The sequence below is a fragment of the Pteronotus mesoamericanus genome, unplaced genomic scaffold, assembly GCF_021234165.1.
Source record: "Pteronotus mesoamericanus isolate MK-2021 breed Mesoamerican mustached bat unplaced genomic scaffold, CSHL_Meso_final contig_20, whole genome shotgun sequence".
In the NCBI taxonomy this organism is placed as follows: domain Eukaryota; kingdom Metazoa; phylum Chordata; class Mammalia; order Chiroptera; family Mormoopidae; genus Pteronotus; species Pteronotus mesoamericanus.
The window spans coordinates 25,359,416-25,382,195 of NW_026555085.1; the positions used below are offsets into that span (position 1 = coordinate 25,359,416).

Here is a 22,780-nt window from a genome sequence, read left to right on the forward strand (position 1 = left end):
TACTATGTCTTCATTGTAGTAGTAAATACTGTGTGAATGTTTGTATAATGAATAAATGAAGCCAACTCTCAGGGACTAGAATTTTAACTGCTGTGCAGTACCATTGAAAGCTCTTATTTTGAAAAGCTGGATTAAACATAGTATCACCTAAATTTTATGACCACATCTGAATCACTGCATTAAACTACTGCGTTTAATCTAGTTCTAAAATAAAAAGCAATATCTCTTGTCCTCTAGTTATTTAAAGGGTATATTCTTAAAACAGAAAGTGGAGGTGTATTAAAAAGTGTAGAGAAAATCGTAAGTGTAAATTACTTCCCAATATAATCTCTTGAGTTCATATTTAATAAAGATAAGTTACTCCATCAATAATTACTCCATGTGTGAGGATATTTGTACATAAATCACTTAGTTTGGCTTGGATCTTACACTGATGGGACATAATTGATCTTTAAAATTTTTATGAAGAATCACCGACTGTGAAATTAAAGGCCGTTGTATTGTCTAACTTTGCCTTTCTATCAAGCAGACACCTGTTTTCTTGGTGGTGGAAACCTTGTTTTATATGTATTATTGACCATTTCATCAATTAACTCTGCCTCACAGTAATTAAAATCATGTTACTTTTTACTTTATATCAGGAAAACTTACTGAAGTTTTCTAACCTGATTCACTGACAGCTAGGGTTTGTTTTTCCCAGCCCCCCCCCCCCCCAAATGTTTGAAGCAGGTATTAACACCTACATATTATGTTTGCTGACTCATGATTTGAAATACCTGTTTGTCTTTTAAACTTTTGTATTGCACAGTGTTACATGTGATAAGAGTTGGAATGTCTAGTGAGCCAGTTTTATTCTACTTTTGTCAATCTATAACAAACTCTTTCTTTTTTCTTTCTTTATTTATTCTATTATTTTTTCAGAAACTGTTTATTTTCCATCAACTTTATTTCCATTTTTTGTTTAAGAGTCTGTGGAAGATTGGGTTAAGACCACTCTGGCTGTTCCTGCGCATTCAGAGGCTGAGCAGTGGGGGCTGTAGACCAGCCTTTAGCGGGGAACTGCCCTATGGGTACAGAGGGCACCTGCACCTTCAGATCAGTCTGTGACCTTGAGTTGGGGAGTACATTTGGGAATTAGAACAGTCCATTCCCCCTGAAATTCCTCCTTGGTCACAGCCTTTTCAGCGTCAGCCTGCACTTCCTTTTCAGTCTCTTTAGAACTAGAGATTAGGCATGACCTCCCATGGGTGCTCACAGGAGATGGTGCCACATATGCTCAGAACTTCCCGGGCCAGCATCCACCACCTCAGACCCAGTGGGTGGGCTCCCTTGTGTTGCAGAGGATAACGGTGTCCACACAACATGGAGGAGAGTCTGGGTTACATAGAACAATGGTAGGCAGGTTAACCTAAGCCACCTTTGTGAAAGGCTGGTGGTCAGCCCTGGGATCAGTCACCACTGGAAGTCGTGGCTCCTGGAAAGCTGCCTGGATCTGGTTAGTGAAGGTCTCTGGAGGGAAGCAACCAATGATAGGAATGGCTGCAGTGGCAGCAGCAAACTTCAGCACAGCTCGCTGGCTGGTATTCCTGGACAATATGGCACTGACATCAGCCAGGTTTTTAGTGGCAAATGACATAAGCTGATGGCAGAAGTTTTTCCAAGGTTCTTTTCAAATTTATGATGTAAATGCCATCACTGTTCCTTTTGCATGTGGAAGTCAAGGTGGGTGCCATGTAAGTTGGTTCCTGCTGCAAACAATTTAAGGACACCTTACTCCTTAATTTACAAGACATCAATGGCTCCGGACATTGTGAAGCTTTCCCTTTAAGTTATGACAGGTACCCAGAACAACACCATATGGACCCCTCTCTGGAAAGTCTTTTCTTTCTGATTATTCATAAATATTGTCATTATCCTGGGAAAGAGAATAGTTATGATAAACTAGGTAATGCACAATAGCTAAAGCTTGTAAGTAAAATTGGAAAATATTACCGGTTTATGTACTTGTCTCATCCATAAAAATCCATGGTCCTTTAGGGCATCTATATTAGTTTGCTAGTGCTGCTTTAACAAATTACCACAAATTTATTAGCTTAAAACAGCATAAATTTACTGTTTTAGTGCTGGAGGTCAGAGTCCAAAATGAGTTTCACTAGGTGTTGACAGGTCTCCTTTTGGAAGTTTTATGGAAGAATCTATTTTGTTACTTTTCCTAGCTTCTTGAGTCCACCTGTGTTCCTTGGCTTATGATTCATTCCTCCATCTTCAAAAGCAGCAATCACATCATTCTGACTTCTACTTTGATTACATTGAACCCACTCAGATAATCCAAGACAATCTCCTTATATTAAGGCTCTTAATTACATCTGCAAAATTCCTTTTGCTATGGGTGTTGGATATCTCCAAGATCACCCTCAAGTGTGATCCTTTGCTAGGAGGACAGATCTCAGCATAGTCATACAGCCATGATTTATGAAGGCCAAAAACAAAACAAAACAAAAAACAAGGCAAAGTCAACCAAGAGAAAAGGCACATGGGGTAAAGGCTAGGGGAAAACAGGTGCAGGCTTTCAAGGGTCTTTTCCCAGTGGAGTAAAACAGAATGTGTTTAATTCTTCTAGCAATGAGTTGTGACAACTCATGTGAAATGTCGCTAACCAAAGAAGCTCATTAGAGACTCTGTGTCCAGGGTTTTTATTAGGGCTGGTCATGCAGGCATTCTTTGCCTTCCTTGTACCAAAGCTTCAGCTCCCAGGAGGAAAGCAGGGGTTTACCAAAAACCATATTGCTTGCATATTTTAGGCACAGTGAGCCACTCTTATCAGTTAATGGTGGGAACCCTATAAAATCTAAATTCCTGGATGCTATTCAAGGGGTTTATCTAGCAAGTAGGTCTTTTCAAGGATAGCAGTTTAGGACTGCTATGTTAACTCTTTCATATATACCATGGAAGGAAACATATCAGAAGGCTTAAGGGATTAGGATATGGACATGTTTGGGGGTATTATCATTCTGTCTTCAGCATGTTTATTTTATTTAGTTTTATATTCACAGCTCTAGCCCAGTGCCTTGCATATAGTGTGTATACAGGAAATGCTTCTTTGTTCAGTGACCTGTGACCTGAGTATGATTTGGCATATTCCCTATAGCTCTGTCCTAGTAAATGGCATTACCATCTATCCAGGACCTTAATAGAAAATCTATTTTGATTCCTTCCTTTCTCTCACCGTTTGTATGCAATCACTCACCAAGTCCTATTGATTCTACTCTTGGAATGTTTCTTGATTCCATTTCATTCCCCCAGGACCATTACCAGTACCATGGTCTGGGCCAACTAACTTTTCAACTGTCTTTGTCTATAACCTCTAAGTTGTTTCAATCTTCAAGTTTTGCTTCCCCCGAATCCATTCTCCAGGTAGAGAAGCAAGCATGTTCTTTAAGGAACACAAACTAATAGTGTTATTCCTCTGTTCAAAGCTTTTCAGTGGGCCCTGTTTACTTCTTAAGACTCAATTTTGACACTCTTTTACCGTGTACACTATAGAGTTTACAGTTACATTGGATTTCTCTTGGTCATTCAAGCAGAACAGGCTCCCTCTTTCTGTTTAGCATTTTGTATGAGATTGTTCCTTTGTACCAGACATTTTCATCCTTCTTTGCCAAGTTAATTCTGATTATCACTACATTTGAGTTTCCATGAAAACATTTCTTCCTCAGGTTGATCTTACTGCCTGCATCTAAATAGGTTAGATGCATCTGACCTATCCTGCCTGCATCTAAATCTGGTTCCTGGTCATATGTGCTCTGTGCTTTGCCTATCATTACACTTGACCCAAATGTTATTATTTTGTTTCTGTTCCCTGATAAATTATAATCTCCATTATGGTAGAGACTCTGTTTTATTTGCCATTGTATCACTAATATCTAGCACATGGAATTAGACACCATAAGTTTTCAATAAGTATTTCCTAAATAAATTAACAAGTTAGCACTGAAAGCTTTTATTAATGATTGCATAGCTGCTTTGGAAGGAAAATAGCCTGGCAGTTCCTTGAAAGGTTAGAAATAGAGTTACTATATAATCCAGCAATTGTACTCCAATGTATATATACCCAAGAAAAATGGAAAAAAAAAAACAACACCCACACAAAAACTTGTATATAAATTTCATAGAAGGATATTATTATCATAGTAGCCAAAAAGTGGGAAAAACTCAAATCTTCATTAATCAATTAAATAAAATATGGTCTGTCCATGCAATGGAATATTATTTGGTGATAAAAAGGTATTGAGTAGGGATACATACTACAACATAGGTGAACCTCAAAAACATACTAAGTGAAAGAAGCCAGTCAGAAAAGATCATATATTGTATGATTTATGTGCTGTGCCCAGCATAGACTAATTTATGTATAGAAAAGGTAAGTTAGTGGTTCCCTAGACTTGGAGAAGTTGGGAAGAAATTTGGAATGACTGCTAATGGTTATAGGGTTTCTTTTTGAGGTGATAAAATGCTTCTAAAATTGATATGGTGATGGTTACACAATTCTATGAATATACTAAACACCATTTAATTGTATATTTTAAATTTGTGAATTGTATGGTATGTGAGTTGTAGGTTAATAAAACTGTTATAAAAAATAATGACTGAAAACTCACCAGTTCATCATTCAATTTTGAAAGAAGGATGATGGTGATTATATCTGATCTAGACTAAGAAGAACGTTGAACTCAAGAAATATTAGTTGGATGAGTGAATGGCATATCATTCTCTACTGACTGAAATGCCTGGCCAGCTAGTTCACTTCCAACTCAATCATGTAAGTGCTTTTCCTTGAGACAATTATTGTACTTTGGTATAGAACAGAAGAGCTTTATGCATATTTTGTCACATGGTATATTTTAAAAGAAGTGAACTTAAGGATTGAGAGTTAATAGAGTTAATCATTTTTATTGATTCATCAAGGACACTCAAGTGAAACAACGCACTCCCACACACATGCTAGGTACAGAGAGTGCAACAACTGATTCAGGCAAAGGTGCCAGTAGTTGGGCTCATTAACTCACATTGCTTTTGTGCTGTAAGTGCTGTAACAGCCCAAAGACAAAGACAAATAGTCGCTTCTTAGTATTATGAAAAAACTGGGACACAATGTTCTTTCTGAAAGGATCTTGAGAGCTCCTAGTAGGTAGACTGCACTACCCACTCATGTAGACCACACTTTGAGAATTGCTGTCTTAAGCGAAATATAAAATCATGGAAGCCTTAATAGGATCTAGAATGTGTTTACAGGTCTCCTTAGTACTAGGTTGTGTCCCAGTGGTCCTTACTAGTAGGGTTGATAATCATCTCAATCAAGCTGGAAATTTTATGGTTAAATTTCCCCTTAATGTAGTACACTTCTAATAATGGGAGCATCATTGCTAATTGTTAAATATTGGATTGGCCAAAAAGTTCGTTTGGGTTTTTTTCCGTAACATGGCTCTAGTAGCACTTAGTTGCCCTTAACTTCACTCAAAACAATTTTGTTAGATTGTATTGTGACAGCTGTCATATCAGTGTGCATTTAAAAAAATCTTATCAAAATTGGTGAATTCTTGTGTAGTCATTTTACTATTAAGAAGGAAGAAAATGTGCAACATTTTCAGCATATTATGCCTTTATTATTTTAAGAAAGGTAAAAACACTGCTGAAACACAAAGATTTGTGCAGTGTGTATAGAGAAGGTGCTGTGACTGACTGAATATGTCAAAAGCGGTTTACAAACTTTCATGCTGGAGATTTCTCACTGGATTATTCTCCATGGTCAGGCAGACCAGTTGAAGTTTGTAGTGATCAAGCTGAGACATCACCTAAGAACAATCAACATTATACCATGCAGGAGATAGCTGACACACTCAAAATATCCCAATCAGTAAATTTATTGGTGGAAATGAAAAAGGTGTCTTTTATTTTACAGAAAAAAGCCATATGGAATTTTTGGCCAACCCAATACTTAATATTTCCTTGCTTTATACTGTCAGAGGGTGCATAACAGCAATCACTTTAACCTTATTTTATCTCAGGCCTCAATTTTTTTTTCCTGTTCTCTGCTCTCTTATCTAGAATAGCTTTGCACTCTAGGAGGTAGAGATGGAGTCAGGGCTTTTGTGATAAGTAAACTTTCATGGTTTAAGAAATTCACAACACTCTTCTTTTCTGGATGCTTAGATTGGGTGTGGGGTACAACATATTCTAGCTGCTTTACATCTGGGAACTGAGAGGCCAGTCACCGAATTCTTGATTTGAGTTTAAAAGATGACATTTTGAACTTAGTTGTGGGCATAGTTAGCTTCAGCGCATGAATAATTCTCTCAGCAATAACAGAAGGGAGAAACTGCCAAACCATTCTGTAATTTGCACTTAGGTCCTCAGATGGAGCTACCATAATTTGTGACAACACTATAATATGTCAGTGGCAGGTTAGAGTTTTGCGTTGTGTTAACATTGTCTTTGTTTAGCTTTTTATAACACCTTTCTTTGGGAAAGACTGAAATTTGTCTTTGTGTTGCAGATTTGTCAGCATGGCCAGGTGGTATTTAAAGAGCCTAATGAGAAAGATGACTTGGTTCCAAGTGGCAATGTCAAAAGACACACTGCAGCTGCCCTGTCTCAGAGGTCTGAAATAAGACCGACATTCTCAATTATTGCCCAGTGTCACGTTGACACTACTGCCTTCTCAGCATCCACCTTCTTCAACACGCCTCTCTTCATCTGTTCAAGTAGGTGCTTTGGCATGAAGGAAGCTGTGCTTTATCTCCCTAATGCATCTTGCTGTCTTTGGCACATTTGTTTGCTGGTGGTGGTGCCAGGGCTCAGCTGTTACATGACAGGCTATGATAGAGTGAATAAATTGTAGTTGATTTTTCTTCTTGAAATACCTATCAGACTTTGTACTTCTTTAAAAAATGAAGGCTGCTTATTCATAGTTACTATCATGAATATGAAAAATATGACACAAACAATTCATACCATTACATTTGATCATCTTGGAGGAATTGTGAAAAGAAGTTTTGATTTTTCATAGTATTTATTTAGATGTGAACAAATTCTAGATTTCCCAGAAATCTCACTTTATGGAAATAAAGTATTAAGAGTACACTGATTTGGCCTTGGCTTTTAAAATGAGACAGAGAGAGAGAGAGAGAGAGAGAGAGAGAGAGAGAGGGAGAGAGGGAGAGAATGAGAGAGAATCATGACTTCTAGCTTTCCTCAATCCCAGAAAGTCAGGATCCCTCAAAGGAGTACTTTTTGGGAGTTCAGGAGATTGATTTTCACTTGAATGTTATTTGAAATTTCCTGTGGATGGTGAATCTAAAAACCTTTGGGACAAGGTTGAGGATTTGTGATCTAAACATTCTTGACCTTGCTTCCTATAAAACCATAAATTAATACTGCTAGCACTCATTACCACAGGATAACTATCCAGCTGGCCAGAATCCAGACAAAATTGAGTAATAAATTCAGAAAGTTGAATGCTCCTTGTTTTTGAACAATTGAGTTAAACCTTTTCCACCAGATGTTATTCAAATCTAAACCCACCCTAAGTAAAAAACTATAATAAGAAAACTCCAGCACTGTAAGATGTTTAAGAGATGACTGACTCTAATTTATGGTTAAAAAAAAAAAAACAAGGGGAAAACTAGACCATATTTATGTGCTGTTTTTTTTCCCTGTGGTTCACTTTTTGTGAGGAAGATTCAATAGCACTGTGCAAACGGGGGTATGTTGAAAAACAGAGACAAGAGGGAAGGAGGGAGGGGAGGCGGGCCAAAGGAAGGGAAGGGGAAAGTCAAGGAACATATAGCAAGGACTCATGGACAAAACCAAAGGGGAAGAGCTGAGGGAGGGAAGGAGGGAGAGGGCAAGGGAAAGTGGTGGGGGGTAGGCAGAGACAAATGTATTTGAAAAAATAAATTAAAATAAAATTAAAAAAAGAAATCTAACATATATGAAGTTCAATAAAGCAAAGCTCAATAAAATGAAGTATACTTGTATTGCTGAAAAGCAAAAAAAAAAAAAAAAAGAAAGAAAAACAGAAGATTTTTGAGGTCAGTGGCTGCCCTTATCAGTACTAAAGATCAAAATTAGCAATTTTACCAGTTAAAAGACCTTGAACAAAGTTACCTCCCTGTGCCTCAGTTTCTTCAGTTATGAAGTGGGGATCATAATAATGCTATATCAGAAAGTTGTATAGGCATTAGATGAGTGAATACAATAAAGCATTAGAATAATGCCTGACATGTAATGAATGCAATCTAATTGTTAGTTTTTGTTGTATATTTAATATTTGTAGAAAATGTAATTGAGATGCTGCTAAATGTCCAAGAAAAAAGATAAGTAGAGAGAGGGAGAGAAAGAGGGGACAAGTGAAAGGGAGGATCTACTCCCTGGTGAGGAAGGAAAGAAGCTGGCAGATCACAGCAGGCGTGTTGTCTGGCACTCCTCCATGGAAACCACCTCGGAGTGAGTGGAGAATTTCCTTGGAGGAGAAGAAGGCCACATGGCTCAGTTTGGGCATGGGGCCTCCCAGCCTTGCCAAAGACTCCTGTGTCCCAGTGAAGGAATGATGTTAGCCAGGCCTCAGCAGCGACTAGTGAAGATGGGTGAGTCAGGACTGCAGGGCAGGATCCCTTTATATCCTTGGAGCTGTAACACACACAACCTCTGTGCATTCTGGAAGGAGAGAGAACTTAGTAGGCTGGGTATCTGGAGCTGGATTTAGTTTATTTGAAGATAATAAAGAAATTCAATGTTTTCTCTGTACCTGAATTGCGGACTGAGATTTATACCCACTGCATTAATTGCTTCTTGTAATAGTATTATTTATAGATGGATTCTTTGGGTGTTTCACATATGTTCTGTTTTCCAAAGTATATTATGTCTTTGATGGCAGGGACCATTTAAAAATATTTGTCATCATCCCCCACTGTGCCTGGAATATCAGTCTTTGTGCACAGTGAGTGTTTAGCAAATATTGATGTGCTGTACAGAGACTCCAGAACAGCGGTCCTCATCTGGTGTGCTAGGCATAGCCCTTCACTAAATTACATGACACAACATTTTTTATCAAAGTATAACATTTTATCTTTGCTGCAACTCAATACTGTCACTCAGAGCTCTGTGAGATATAATGTAGAGTGAACGGGATGCATGATGTAGTTTAGTCAATACAAAGCTGGCTTTAAAGAAAGAGCGCCTGCTTTTTGAGACATGTGAAATCTTTTGCACCATGAAGATATAAGAAAATAAGGCCAGGGCAGGAGACAGCTCTATTCCAATAGCCCCTGAATAAGGGCTACTGGAGAATGAATGAAGTCTTATGAGGGAAGCTTTATGGAAACAGTCAGATACTATGTTTTAATAGTGATTAAATAGTGTTATTGTTAATGACTTTGATGATGATGATGATTTTGGTATTTAATCCCTTCAAGTATATTGCCAAAATTCAAAATTGTGATAAATTTCAAAAGGGTGAGAACTACTGCTTTGGAAAAATTATATGTTAATATTGTATGAGGTACTTGAATGGTAGGTTCTTGATTCTTTCAATATCATCCTGTTGGGTCAAAAAGAGATATCTCAGCTGGATTACCTAAATATCTCCTGTCTGTTGGCAAGTGGTTAACCAGAATCTAAACAATAATGACTACTGTAGTTACTAGGTCAACTTGCCACATCTCCATAGATTTCTTCAGTAAAGAGACAACAGGCCCAAATACATTTAGACAATTTATGCACAAGTTTAATTGTTTACAACAGTTTCCCTTGCCCCCAAGTCTCATGAGTGGTGCAGAGGTGGGCCCAGGTGAAAATAGCTGAGGAACCCTAAGCTTAGGAGACCCCTCAGCTTATAAGGGGATGTTGGCAAACCTGCCCCCTGTTTGCCCCCAGTGAAGACATGTTTTTTATTACCTTGGAATGCAAGCAAATGTCTGAGGAAAGCAGGGAGACTACATTATTTTTAGATGAATAAATAAATATGCTCTCTGACCAGGAGAGGGATACTCCTCTAGTTTCTATGGCTGTCTACAATACAAACGTCCCCAAATAAAACTTACTGTGCAGTCATCTATATGCAGTGCACTGGATTTAGCATGGTGGAAGGAGCAATAGAGGCCATTGGATCTCGATTTGAGTTTGAGTTCTGATACTTTACTAGTTAGGTCTTCTTGAGGGAGTTATTTAACATCCCTGTAAATAAGAAACAGTGTTTTTCTTCTAGACCTATTTTAAAAAAATGAAATTAGACCGTGTATTTAAAGCATTTAATATTGTACTTAGCACAATAATAACAGGTTGTAAAAAGTAGAACTGCCTTAGGTCAAGTGTATCAGAACACTTGATCAGCACTAGCTTAAGACCTTAGGGAGCTTTACTTTCTCACATAAAAAAATAAGAAGCCAGAGAAAGATACTCTAGAACTGGTTCAGCTCCTCACTGGTGCTGCCAGGGACAGACTTGCTTTGCCTTCCTGCTGCTCTACCTTAGTATGAGGCCCCTATTATGGTGGCGAATGGCTGCTGCTCCTCTAGGCTCAAATCTGCATTCCAGAAAGAGAGGGGGTGGAAGAGCCGAAAGCCTACCTGCAAGCTCTGCCTTGTTATTCTGGAAGGAATGCCCTCCTTAGGGACTTGATCTATATACTAATTGGCAGGTCCTGGGTTACGTGTCCACACTTAGGTGGGAGATTGGATATTTTTAGCTGCCTACATAGTTGCCTCAAACAAAACTAAAGTTCTGTTAGAAAGGGAAAAGGTAGAATGAGTAGTAGTAGTCGGCTGGCAGTGCCTGCTACAGACATAACCCCTGCGTTCAAGCTGTTCACATTCTGATATGGTGCTTTAGTGAGCAATAAAACTTTCCAGCCTGGCAGTCACAGAGTCTAGTTGGTACATGCTTTCTATTAAGCATTTATATTTAAATTTGAAAAGGTTAATTCTACTTGATTTTGTGGTCAAAGGACAGATATAATCCCAGTTTCCAGATTTTAGATACTATGAATAGCATGTTTGATGAACTTGAAAATGGAATGGAAGTAACTAATTACAGCTAATTAGGCCTACTGGAAAGCCTTATTGCCCCAACATAGGTAGCCTAATTACCTTATATTTTAATTTTCTCTTCTTCATTAACAGGTACTAAGGGGCATCTTCAATGAATTGGTTCTCAGCATTTTGGTTTTAAGCTTCTGTTTCCATCTTTATGTAATCACGAATTGGTCAACTGGGTATCAAGTCATTCTGCATAGCCAAGTTTCTTGGATGTGAATTAACCTATTAAGTTTAGAAATATTTATTTCAGCCATTTCCTCTGATATATATGTACTTCCCAGTCCTTAATAGAGGATACTGAAAATAATTTACCCTAATTTAAATGATTCAGAATCACTTTTTGAGCATAGTCATTATGAAATTTTATAGTCATGGATATTGATACAAAACTCTATTGTCAACTTACTTTTTTGCTTACTTACTTCTTTCTCACAGAAAGAAGCCTAATTGTTAGATCCTTTGGGCTGGCGTAATAAGCCCCCTTCCAGAGCATCTATCACCCTCAAGAAAGTTATCAGTGTCTTCACTGCTGCTCCATTTGCTCTTGACTTTTTGTCCCTGTTCAAGTCATAATTTTTTTTAAGTCTGCAACACCTGTATTTGGACCATAAATATTAACCTACGGTCTTGCCCCCATCCTCTCTTCATACTTGTACTAATTTCATTAAAGAAGTGAAAAAGAGAATCTCCCTCTGCCTTTCAAAGACTTTCGGAGGTGTTCTAAGTTGTCCTACTCCAGAGTAGAGGTTGGCAAACATTTTTTGACAGTATATATTTTAGAATTGTGGGTCACATACAGTCTCTGTCACACATTCTCCCCTTACTCCTATTTCTTTCATTCTTATCTTGGAGGGCTGTATAGAAATAGATCATGGGTCAGAGTTGGCCTGCAGCTGAACTTTGTTGATCCTTGCTCCAAACATGCAGTTCTTTATTATTAGAGCAGTTGGTATCCCAATTTTAAGAAAGTGGACCCTTATTATTAGAAGCTTTGAGAATGTACTCATGGTTTTTATGTATAAAATATTTACATGTCTTACCGAACTAATAAATTATGTACATTATAAAACATGCACAAAAATAAAAATTTAAAAAGCATGAGATAAAGTATGAATATAAATAAAAACTCTGCAAGTTCTTTCTGTGCCTCAGAAGATCATCTTGCCCTGCTCTTGAGGAATCTACATTTCATCTTGGAGTTATCTCTATTAGAGGAAAAAGATGACACTTCTCTTATGACACCAACCCTACAATTTCCTAGATCTTAATGTCAGCTTTTACCTTGAGTCTAGTTAAACGAAGAGAACTTGATTCATTGGGACCTGCCAAAATAAAGGTTGTAAAACATTACAAGAATAGACTTTTTAAAAATCAGTTCTCTAAAGTTATTCAGAGAATAAACTATGATCAAAAAGAAGCTCCTCAAGACCATGAAATTCCCCTTCAGGAACATGATTTATTAACCATTTTTCACTGGTGAATATGTCGTCTTCTAATGTGATGTCTCACTTGAAATGCCAAGGCCACTTTTCAGGAAACAGCACACAACACAGGTAAATGCATTTACTTATAAAACTGTTTGAACGATTTAGGGAGCAATAACCTGGAACACAAGCACTTTCAAATTGTTTTCTAAGAACCACTGTTGAACATGTCCTGAATCAGACCCTACATTCTTAATCTTGGGTTCATGGATTTCATAGTGGCTGTGGATGGATTTTAGTATCAATGAACACAAAAATTTTATGGAGTGTGTGAATGTAATATTATGCATATTTCTGGGAGTGTAGCCATAGTTATCTATTTAGGAAACAGAAATCACACTGGCTATTTTACTAGAGAGAATTTAATATAAGGAACTATTAACTAAGTGTAAATTATTAACAAGGTAACTGAAAAGGCAGAAAGGGAATTCTAACTTATCACAGAGGTAGCAATTGCAGGAAAATGCTGTTATTCCTAGCATTGTTGGAGAAACAAAGGAAAGGGGCTAGTATTATCATTACAATGTAAAAATATGGGGACAGGACCCTATAGACCTGTAGCTAAGGTCTCAGAGAGCCTCTCCTGACGTGGCCCTGGGACCCAGAACTCTTAGGAGGTTGTTGGTGCAGAGTCTCCAAGGGGGCGCCACGAGGCTGGTTCTTCATGCTGGACTAAACTGTGGCTGCAGAAACAAACTGCCCCTGCTGGGTGAAAAAGCATTGCTGGGTGGTGCTCAAGGAACCTGCCAGTTAAAAGGAAAAAGCAAGACCTTTCTTCCTCTTTCCATCTTGCAGTCTCGCTGAAGTGCTCTCTATAGGTGGGCTCCAACAGGTGTCAGCTGGCATACAGACATGTGGTTTGTAGCATCTCAAAGCTTTGTGGGTTTAAAGCTCGGGGAGAATTGTTTCGTCACCAGACCATGGTCCATAGATTTAATCAAATTCTGAAAAGAGACTGGAACTCCAAAGGTTAAAACCTTTACTTACTCCTTCTTAATATTTGGGAAAGAGAATAATCTTATATATGGAGGTGTTGATTCATAGGAAAAGACAAATGAGAATCTGAATATTCTGAAGTACAGTGGTCCCTTGAACAGCACAGATTTGAACTGTGCAGGTGCACTTAATGTAGATTTTGTTCAATAAATACTGTAAATGTTTTTTCTCTTTCTAATGATTTTCTTAACATTTTCTTTAGCTTACTCTATTGTAAGAATACAGTATATAATAATATAACATACAAAATGTATTAATTGGCTGCTGATGCCATTGGTAAGGCTTCCGGTCAACAGTAGGCTATTAGTAGTTAAGCTTTGGGGGACTCAAAATTTATATGTGGGTTTTTGACTGTGAGGAACCCTGTCACTGCCATGTTGTTCAAGGGTTGACTGTATTTCATTTTCCTGTGTTTTGATATTATATAATGCAGACAAACCAGTAATTATTTTATCGTGAATGTCCCAGAACTAATCTTCTGAAGTTAGGTAATGAGGTCCCACTTCTTTTCTTTTAATGATCTTCTCCTTTTCTTTGACTTTGTCTGGGAAGTGATTTCATTTCTTAAGACAGTGTAGTGCACACCATCTGTCGTGGTCTCCTGTGCTGGGGTGCCCCAGGGACCTGTCTATACAGCTCCCTTCCCTTCCAGCCACGACTGATGCAGAGGTTAGACACAGGAATAGCTGAGGTAGTCAGGCAGACCAGCAGTTAACTGGTCCAGGTTTAGGAAGAGGACATCTTGGGTGTTGAGGTTGGGTGACATGAGCTAGAAGGTGCCAGGAGCCCTGTTTCTCATCGTAAGGAGGAAGCCACTTTGAAGAAGGAGGGAACTGAGCCAATACAGTGAGGGAAGCAGAGAGGAGTGACAAGGTCCTCTCCAGGTCCAGTACCAGTGGCCCTAAAACAGCTACACCAGCCCTTGTGAATCCAGTTTGCTTAGGTGAATCAAGCTTTCTTTTTCCCTTTAAGCTTGTTCAGGGTGGTTTTCTATCACTGGTCCCAACAGAGGCCTGCCTAAAGCAGCTCTGTTGTGTAATGTACAACGCTTTTGTATACATGACTTAGACTATCTCAGGGACTCAGCTGCTATAATGGGAAAAGAGTGATGGAGCTTATCCAAAGTTGTTTGAGAAGTGATTAAGAAATATGTATAAAGCACTTAGCATGGTGCCTATCATAAAGCACACACTGGAAAAAATTGTTATGAGCCATCTATTGTATCATTGATGACCTAGCTTGTCACTAGTCTATGCTGTGTATAAAAGTTTCTCCCTGAGCCTCTTATGCTACTCTTCTACACCATGTGGTTTGCTCTTTTCATGACACCCTGATGCTATTAAAGACGAGTCAGTTTCAGGGATATAGCTATTAATCCAAACAGCACGGTGTCACTTCTTCAAACATTCACCTATGTTGAGTTGCAAGTATCCATAGGGGCAGGCTCTTTTTAGGCTTTAAGGGTATTTAATTTTCCTTTTTTCTTCTGCTGTGCATCACTGTTCTTCTTCTTTCTTCTCTACCACCATCAGCTGGCGAACCCCTGAAGGTGTTTGTAATTGGTGATGTTGAAACTGCCCATTTCAGCCTATCTTCTCTGAAGCTTTCTCTTTTGTTATTTCCTCCAAATTTTATTACATCTATTTTGCTTCTTGGCTTCTCATGTGAAAAGTTTAGTTATGTATGTATGTATTATCTTTCAGAAGATCAAAGTAATAATTTTGATGAGAATTGTAAATCTCCTGCAGACCAGCATATTTTTACTGGCATAGGATAGGAAGCTAAATCATAATCAGAAGTTTGCTTGATGATCCAGGGATCAGTTTGAGACATAAGATCTTCTTTACACCCCTCCCCACACAGCTGTTTGATTCAGCCATCATTGCTGCATGCTTGAAAGGATAAAAGTACTTTGTTATTCAGAAATTAATTTTGAGTTAATATTAAACCAGACAGTGAAAGAGTAGGCAATTGCTGCTAATCAAAATGAATAATTTAAAAATAAAATTGTTTTATGTATCTGAACAGCTATGTCTGCTTCATAAATACAAAGAAATGAGGATATACTCAATTCCAAAACAAAACAAAACAAAACAAAGCTAACAAAGCAAGTGGAGGAAAATGATGTTTGGGAAAATTTCCTATAATAATCAGTAAACAAATTATTATTAGGGAGGTAAATATCTTTGTATAGGTTCTACCCAGTTTGTTCAAGTATAGTATTTTCAATTTAAAACTTTTAGCCGCATAATTTACTAACTTAATTCAAATTGACCTTAGATGACAAATACCTGTGCTGATTATTCAGCTATTTGAATTTTATAGTCACCATTTGACACAAAATTCAAGCTGCATTAGTGGACTGAGACAGTGTGGTATAACAATAATGCATCCACATTTCTATCTTGTGCCCCTACTTTCCTCTGCTTCCAGACTCATACATCCAACTAACTGGCCACTAGATAATCCGCATGAATGACCAACAGATACTTTAACAATAACACGTCTGAAACACGATTCTTGACTTGCATTAGCTACACCTACTCCTCTCCTTCTCTTTCCTATTGCATCAAAATCCTGAGGTGTTCTTGACTTCTCCCTTTTGCTCACATCCTGCATCCACTCCATCAACTGTAGCTTCAACATATACCCGTTTCAGACATCACGTATCAGCACCAACAATGGTCTCATTGGCCCAAGCCTCCCCTACCTCTTCTCTGCTGTACCTGCAACAGCCCCCTAACTTTTTTCTCTTCTGTCTCTTGGGCTCTTTGACTAGTCTCTACAGAGCAGCGACATGGATAGGTTAAAAACATGTCACCTCATATCATTCCTATACTCAAAAGGTCCACAAATATTCAACACTCTCTAAAAAACACCCAGGTAATTTTTAATTTTCTTATTTACATTTTCAATATTTTCTGTAATTTCCATGTGTCATTTTTATAATCTGAAAAATAATTTGGTTTTATATTTTTGCTTTTGTAAGTGATGTAACATTTTTAATACAAATTAAAGAAAGCATTTCTTGTGCAGTTTTGCTTTCTTTAATCACTTGGTTTGATATATATACCCTGATGTTAATTTCAGAGTCTTCCTTTTGTTTTGACTACTTCTATTACCAGTTAGATTAAAAAAAAAAAAAGTACTGACACTAGGAGACAAGTATAGTTGGAAAGGCATGGATTTTAAATCACAGAACCTAGGATATAGTTTATTTGACAACGGATTAGCCAAGTAGCTTTTGATTTAAATTTTCTGTCCTCCATGTTAAAAAAGTGAGACCAATAATATCTGGCTTACCTACCACATAGGATTTTTGTGAAGATCAAATAGATATTTGAAAGCATTTGCTGAAGTGTAAGACACTCAATGAATGTTAGTTAAAAATAATAGAATTACACAAGAGTCAAATGGTGAGTTGTGAAATCTAAGTAAAATAAGCGTTCAATTGAGGATTGTATTTGTCATGTTTTATTTTAGCTCAATATTCATATGCAAAGAAGATGGTTAGATTAATGGATGTCGGATGCTAACTGAATAAAAATTAAAATCACAGGTGTAGAGTTGGAGCAGCCCCGCTCATCTATCCAGAAGAGACAGCTATACATAGGTCAGAGGACGACTCCGCCTTGTTAAGCGGATGGGCTTTCTTATATACCTTGAAAGAGCAGCTAAGAGCATGGACAGGTGTCGGTGGGAATAGTGTCCATATCAGAGGGAGAGGAGAGGTTACACTTGTCAGGGTTCCCTTGTCGGGGCCGTTGCAGGCTGACCTTGAGAAGAAAGGCCCCCTGGCTGGATGCCCTAGGAGAACCTTTGTTTTGCCAGTCCTGGAAGTACTGCAGGTGATGGTGATGAGGCCTAAGGGAAAAAGCCACTCAGCCCACTGGAAAAATTCACAGCTGGAACCTCAGGAGAAGGAATGAGAGAAGTTTTAAGATCTTCAACCAGTTTAAGTCAACCAAAAGCATTGCTAGACCTATTTACATATTGCCATACTTGATCATTTGTATTCATTTTTAGATAGATATTATAATCAGTTTAATAATGGGAAAACCAGTCTCACAGGGGTTAGAGAAGTTGTTCAGGATTACATTACTAGAAAGTGACTAATCTGAGACTGAAATTCAGTTCTGTTGGCCTCTTTACACTATATCCTTTTGAATTTCATTGAAATTCTGTGTGGTAGAGGCTTTGACTCTATTCATATTGATGCTTTTCAGAGAGGTTAATTATGAATTTTTTGGAGGGTGTTGGTAGAGCCTTTGATACCAGGATATGTTGCAATTGGAAGCAGTGACTTCTGGTGATGTATGGAGTACTTACTTTAACAAAGAAATATTTGGATTTGTGGCTCGACATTTCTGAAAGATTATCCTGCTTTTTTTTTTGAGTCAGATATTTTCTAAATAAAGAAATTTTTTCTTTTAAAGATGGCCTTTAAAATATACCAAATAACCTCACCAAATCAGTGTATATTAATGTAAGAAACCAAGATTTTGGCTGCTGTAAGAGTTCTGGATCATTTCATCCAGCGCAGTTAAATGGCAGAGCTGCCTATAATTCCTGACCTGCTTCATGGAGTCAGGGACATTATTTGACAAGGACACTGCTTCATTATCATTTTTCTGTTCCAAGTCACAAAACAGAACACATGATTTCAATGAGATCTTTTCAGTCAGGTGTGGCTTCTTTTCAAATGCTTCAAGACAAGACTTTTGTGTTGGGTAAAATCCAAGAGTTAGTAAAATCCTGGCCTTTTCAAATCCAGTCTTCTTTCATAAAGATTCACATTGTCTAAGATATCATGGACAGAAATAAGATACTTCTTTGAATTTTGTTAGCTTCACATTTTTATTAAAAAAGTCTTTTAACACCTAAAGCACTGAGACTTTTGTTAATTTATATTCAAATACAGAAGTAAAATCTAAAAAATAGAAATTTTATTATACTTTATTTTCTTTGGCATTTTATAGCTGAGTTCTATAAAACAAATTTGTAAATATCAAATGTCCATAGATTCAGTGACAAGCTTAGAGCCTCTTTAATCCTTTTCAAAAGGCCTCAGTTCCTCACCATCTGGGCCTTTCAATAGGACTGCTGGAGAGGCAGCTAGGCTAGCCTCATGTTGTGGAATTTAGCTTCCCTCAGAGTGAGGGAGGAAATGCCAGAGAGGGAAAAAGAGATAGGGGAACCAAAATTTCTTTTATGACCTAGCCTTGTAAGTTACACACTATAACTTCTGTATTCCCTTGTGGAGGAAACTACAAGGGCAGGCTCTTTGGGGGCCACCTTGGAGGCTGCCTACCACAGAGACTTTAAGGCAAAGTGTGTGTGTTTCTTCTCATTTTGAGCTTCTAGTATTTGTCAATGTTCTAAGCAGTTATGCCAGAAAGCTGAGCAAACCAAATTCTATACAAATGTCCTCCACGGTGTGGCCAAGTTCTAGTTTATTTGTGTTCCTCATTCTCTTCGGGGAGGTGGGGGGGCGGAACAGAAAAGAAACAGTTTCTTAAAACTAGAAACAGTCATGACAATATATACTGAGAATTCTGTTCTCTAACATGCTAGGAGTGTTTTCAGATTGTTTGGAAATAATTCAAAGAACTTGGCCTGAAACAGATACATTGCTTTCTTATTCATATTCATTGCAGAAATAATTACAGATTATTGTTGGTAAACTTGTCTTTTTTTAAACAAATTACAAACTGGGCAGTGTAAACTGTGTGGTATGAAATGAACTTTCATACTGACCAGTTCTGCTACTGCTTTCTTGCTGTACTCATGGTGGAGCTGTTGGTTAAATCCTGTCTCTAACATGTCCAAGGGAATACTAAAAGTGTGCATAATTATTAAAGAGAAAGTCACATCCTACAGAACTATGATGCCAGTTTTGATGATTTGAATATAACAGTGGATAAGAGCATTGACTGCAGATCAGGGACTCATGGTTTCAGATCTTCAGAAAAAGGTTTGACCTTTTCTTAGTCACGTGTCCTTATGTGCTCTAAGAACCAGTGTGCTCATCTGTAAAATGAGAATGATGATCATATGTCACAGGGTGTTGTGTATGAGATACATGAGGCTCCTAGTAAGCAATAAATGTAGTTATTATTAGCTAAGTGTTTTTAAAAATATTTATTAGTATCAATGGCTGGTGAATGCTTAGCATATTTCCTATATCAGGACTTTCCCTTTAAGACAATTTCTAGTGTGTGGGTCTGTTTATGTGTATGTCTGGGGGGGTGTATGCATGTGTCTGTGCACACACGTGTTTTAAAAGAAGAGATTAAGGCAGTAGGTGAGCCAGGATTAAGAAAATATGTTTTTTCAGAAGGTCTCTTCTACTGGAAAATGTATTTGAATAATTTGAGTTTTGTTAATATAGGCAAATAACTAGAAAACCCTCCATCTGTCTATTTTTCCAGCCAGCCAATCATTTCTCTGACTTTTATAAAATATCCATTATGTGATGAGCACTAAAAATGCAAAGAATAAGATATAGAACCTTCCTTCCAGCGCTTCACAAGCTGTGAAGATTCCTATCAAAGAGAGACATAAACAAATAATTAAAGCAGTATGTCAGGTGCTATATCTGTAACGTATTTGATATGAGCAGCATACGACACCAGGTGCTTGCACAGGAAGAAGCATTTAACTGCCCAGGAGGGGATTCCTGAGGGGTTAATCCTTCATCTGGGTCTTGAAGATGGCGAAGGGAAGGACTGGGGAGGGGGTGATTGCGGGGAGAGACAGTACTTTCTGAGCAGAGGCTGTAGCCTGCAGGAAGGCAGGCAGGAAGGGAAGAAATGCTATATTCTGAGGACCCTCCACAGTTGAGAACGTCAGGACTGTGGAATGCTTCAGCGGGGGCAGTCAGGGCAAGGCCAGGGAGGTACAGTGGGCTAGATTATGAAAGTCCTCACATGCCATGATAAAGTATGTGAACTTCACAAGATATTGGAGAACGATTAAAAGATTAGCATTCATTAACTCTGGGTAGTTAAAACCCAGAGCTCACAGTAAATTAAACAATTGTGTGATGATATGAAAAGGTAATTGTCGGATTCAAAGACCTGGGTTTGACTGTGACTCCATCACTTCCTAATGATGTGATCTTGGCAAATTATTTATGCCTCCATGTGGTTTGCTTACTTAGAAAACAGGATAATAACATTCTACTTGTGATTGTGTGATAACGGAAATAAAAAAATACATGTAATATTTAGCCCATAGTAAGCACTTAGTGTTAGCTTTTTTAAACAATAATAATAGTAAGCTCTGGGTGGTTTAAACAATTCAAGAATCATTATTCACTACATAATGTGAAAGTGAATAGTGAGTCTGCAAATGCCGATGTGAAGGCAGCTGAAGAAACTGATTGTAGAGGAAAATTACTTGGCAAAGCAAATATTCAACATAGATGAAACCTCCCTATTCTGGAAACAGATGCCTGAAAGGACTTTAATCCATAAGGAGTCCAAGTCAATGCCAGGTTTCAAGGTTTTCAAGGACAGGATAACAGTCTTGCTTGGGGGCAATGCTACAGCTACAAATTGAAAACCTTTGTGACCTGGCACAGTGAGAACCCCAGGTCCTTCAAGCATAGTGATAAGCACACACTGTCAGCGTCCTGCAGGAGCAGTAAGAAGTTGTGGATGACCCAGCTCCTCTTCTTAGATGCCTCCCTGAATTGCTGTGCCAGCGAAATGAAGAAGTACTGTTTGGAGAATAACATAGATTTTGCTTATTGATAATGATCCTGGATACCCTCTTTTTATTAGTATCTTCATCCCAATATCAAAGTGGTATTTCTCCCACCAAACACCACCGCTGTATCCAACCAATGGATGAAGGAGTTAAGGCAGCTTTTTAGGCCTGCTACCTCTTCCCAGAGTATTGCTGCAGCTGAGGAAGACTCTGATGCAATTCTGGAAGTATTACAACATCTGTGACTGCATCAAGAATCTTGCTTGGGCTTGGGGTGATGTTACCAAGGAGGGTATGATGACATCTGGAAGAAGACACTTAAGGGATTCATCCATGACTTGAAAGGACTTGCCAAGGACGAGAAGGATGCAAAAGTCAATAAGGCTGTGGCTGAGATGCCAAATGACTTTAACCTGGGTCCAGGCTGAGGCAACCCTAGAGGTGGTTCCTGAGGAATTGACCAATGAGTATTTGGAACTGGAACAGCTGAAGGGAAGAGACAAGGAAAAAAGGAAGCTACAGGAGGAAAAAATGAATAAGGACCCTCCAGAAAGTTCACAGTGAAGGGTTTAGCAAAAACCTTTCGCAGATCTCAACAAGCTCCTTAAAAATGTTTGAAAACCTGGACTGCAACACCAAAAGGTTTTCATTAATAGAGAGGGATGTTCATGGTGCCTCATCTGTTTATAAGCAAATCTAGGATGGAAAAAGAAAACAAACCAAGCAACCTGGCATGAACATATTTCTGAAAAGAGTGACACTCCCTCAAGAGGACCCTCAGGCCGGTCCTTCAGGAGGGATTCCAGAAAAAGGCATTGCTGTCATAGGAGATGACAGCCTCACATGTGTGATTGTCCCTAAAGGCCTTCCGATGGGACAAGATATGGAGGGGGAAGACAGTGATATTGATGGTCCTCACCTTGTGTGGGCTTAGGTTAATATGTGTGTTTGCGTTTTAGTTTTTTAACAAAAAAAAGTTTAAAAAGTAAAAAATTAGCTTATTGAATGAGGATATAAAGAAAGAAAATATTTTTGTTTCACTGTAAAATACTTTTTAAGCCAAGTGTTATGACTAAAGAATTAGAAAGTAAAAAAAATTAAAGTTTATAACATTAAAAAAGTTAGACTAAGAAAGTATTTATATAAATTTAGTGTAGCCTAAGTGTACAATGTTTATAAAGGTCAGGGTAGTATACAGTGATGTCCTAGGCTCTCATATTCACTGACCCAGAGGAATTTTCAGTCCTGCAAGCTCCATTCATGCTAAGTGCCTTATACAGGTATACCATTATTTATCCTCTATTTCGTACTTTGTACCTTTTCTGTGTTCAGATATGTTTAGTATGTTTAGATACAATAAGTGTTAGTAACACAAATACTTATCATTGTGTTACAATCACCGATAGTATTTAGTACAGTAACATGGTGTACAGTCTTGTGGCCTAAGAGCAACAGGCTGTACCGTAGCCTAGGTGTGTAGTAGGCTGCACCATC

General features: G+C 38.1%; 1 pseudogene; it reads right to left on the reverse strand.

Annotated features, from left to right (window-relative positions):
• Window positions 1-1,220: 1,220 nt before the first annotated feature.
• Window positions 1,221-1,809, reverse strand: LOC129067098 (40S ribosomal protein SA-like; annotated as a pseudogene).
• Between the last annotated feature and the right edge of the window lie 20,971 nt (window positions 1,810-22,780).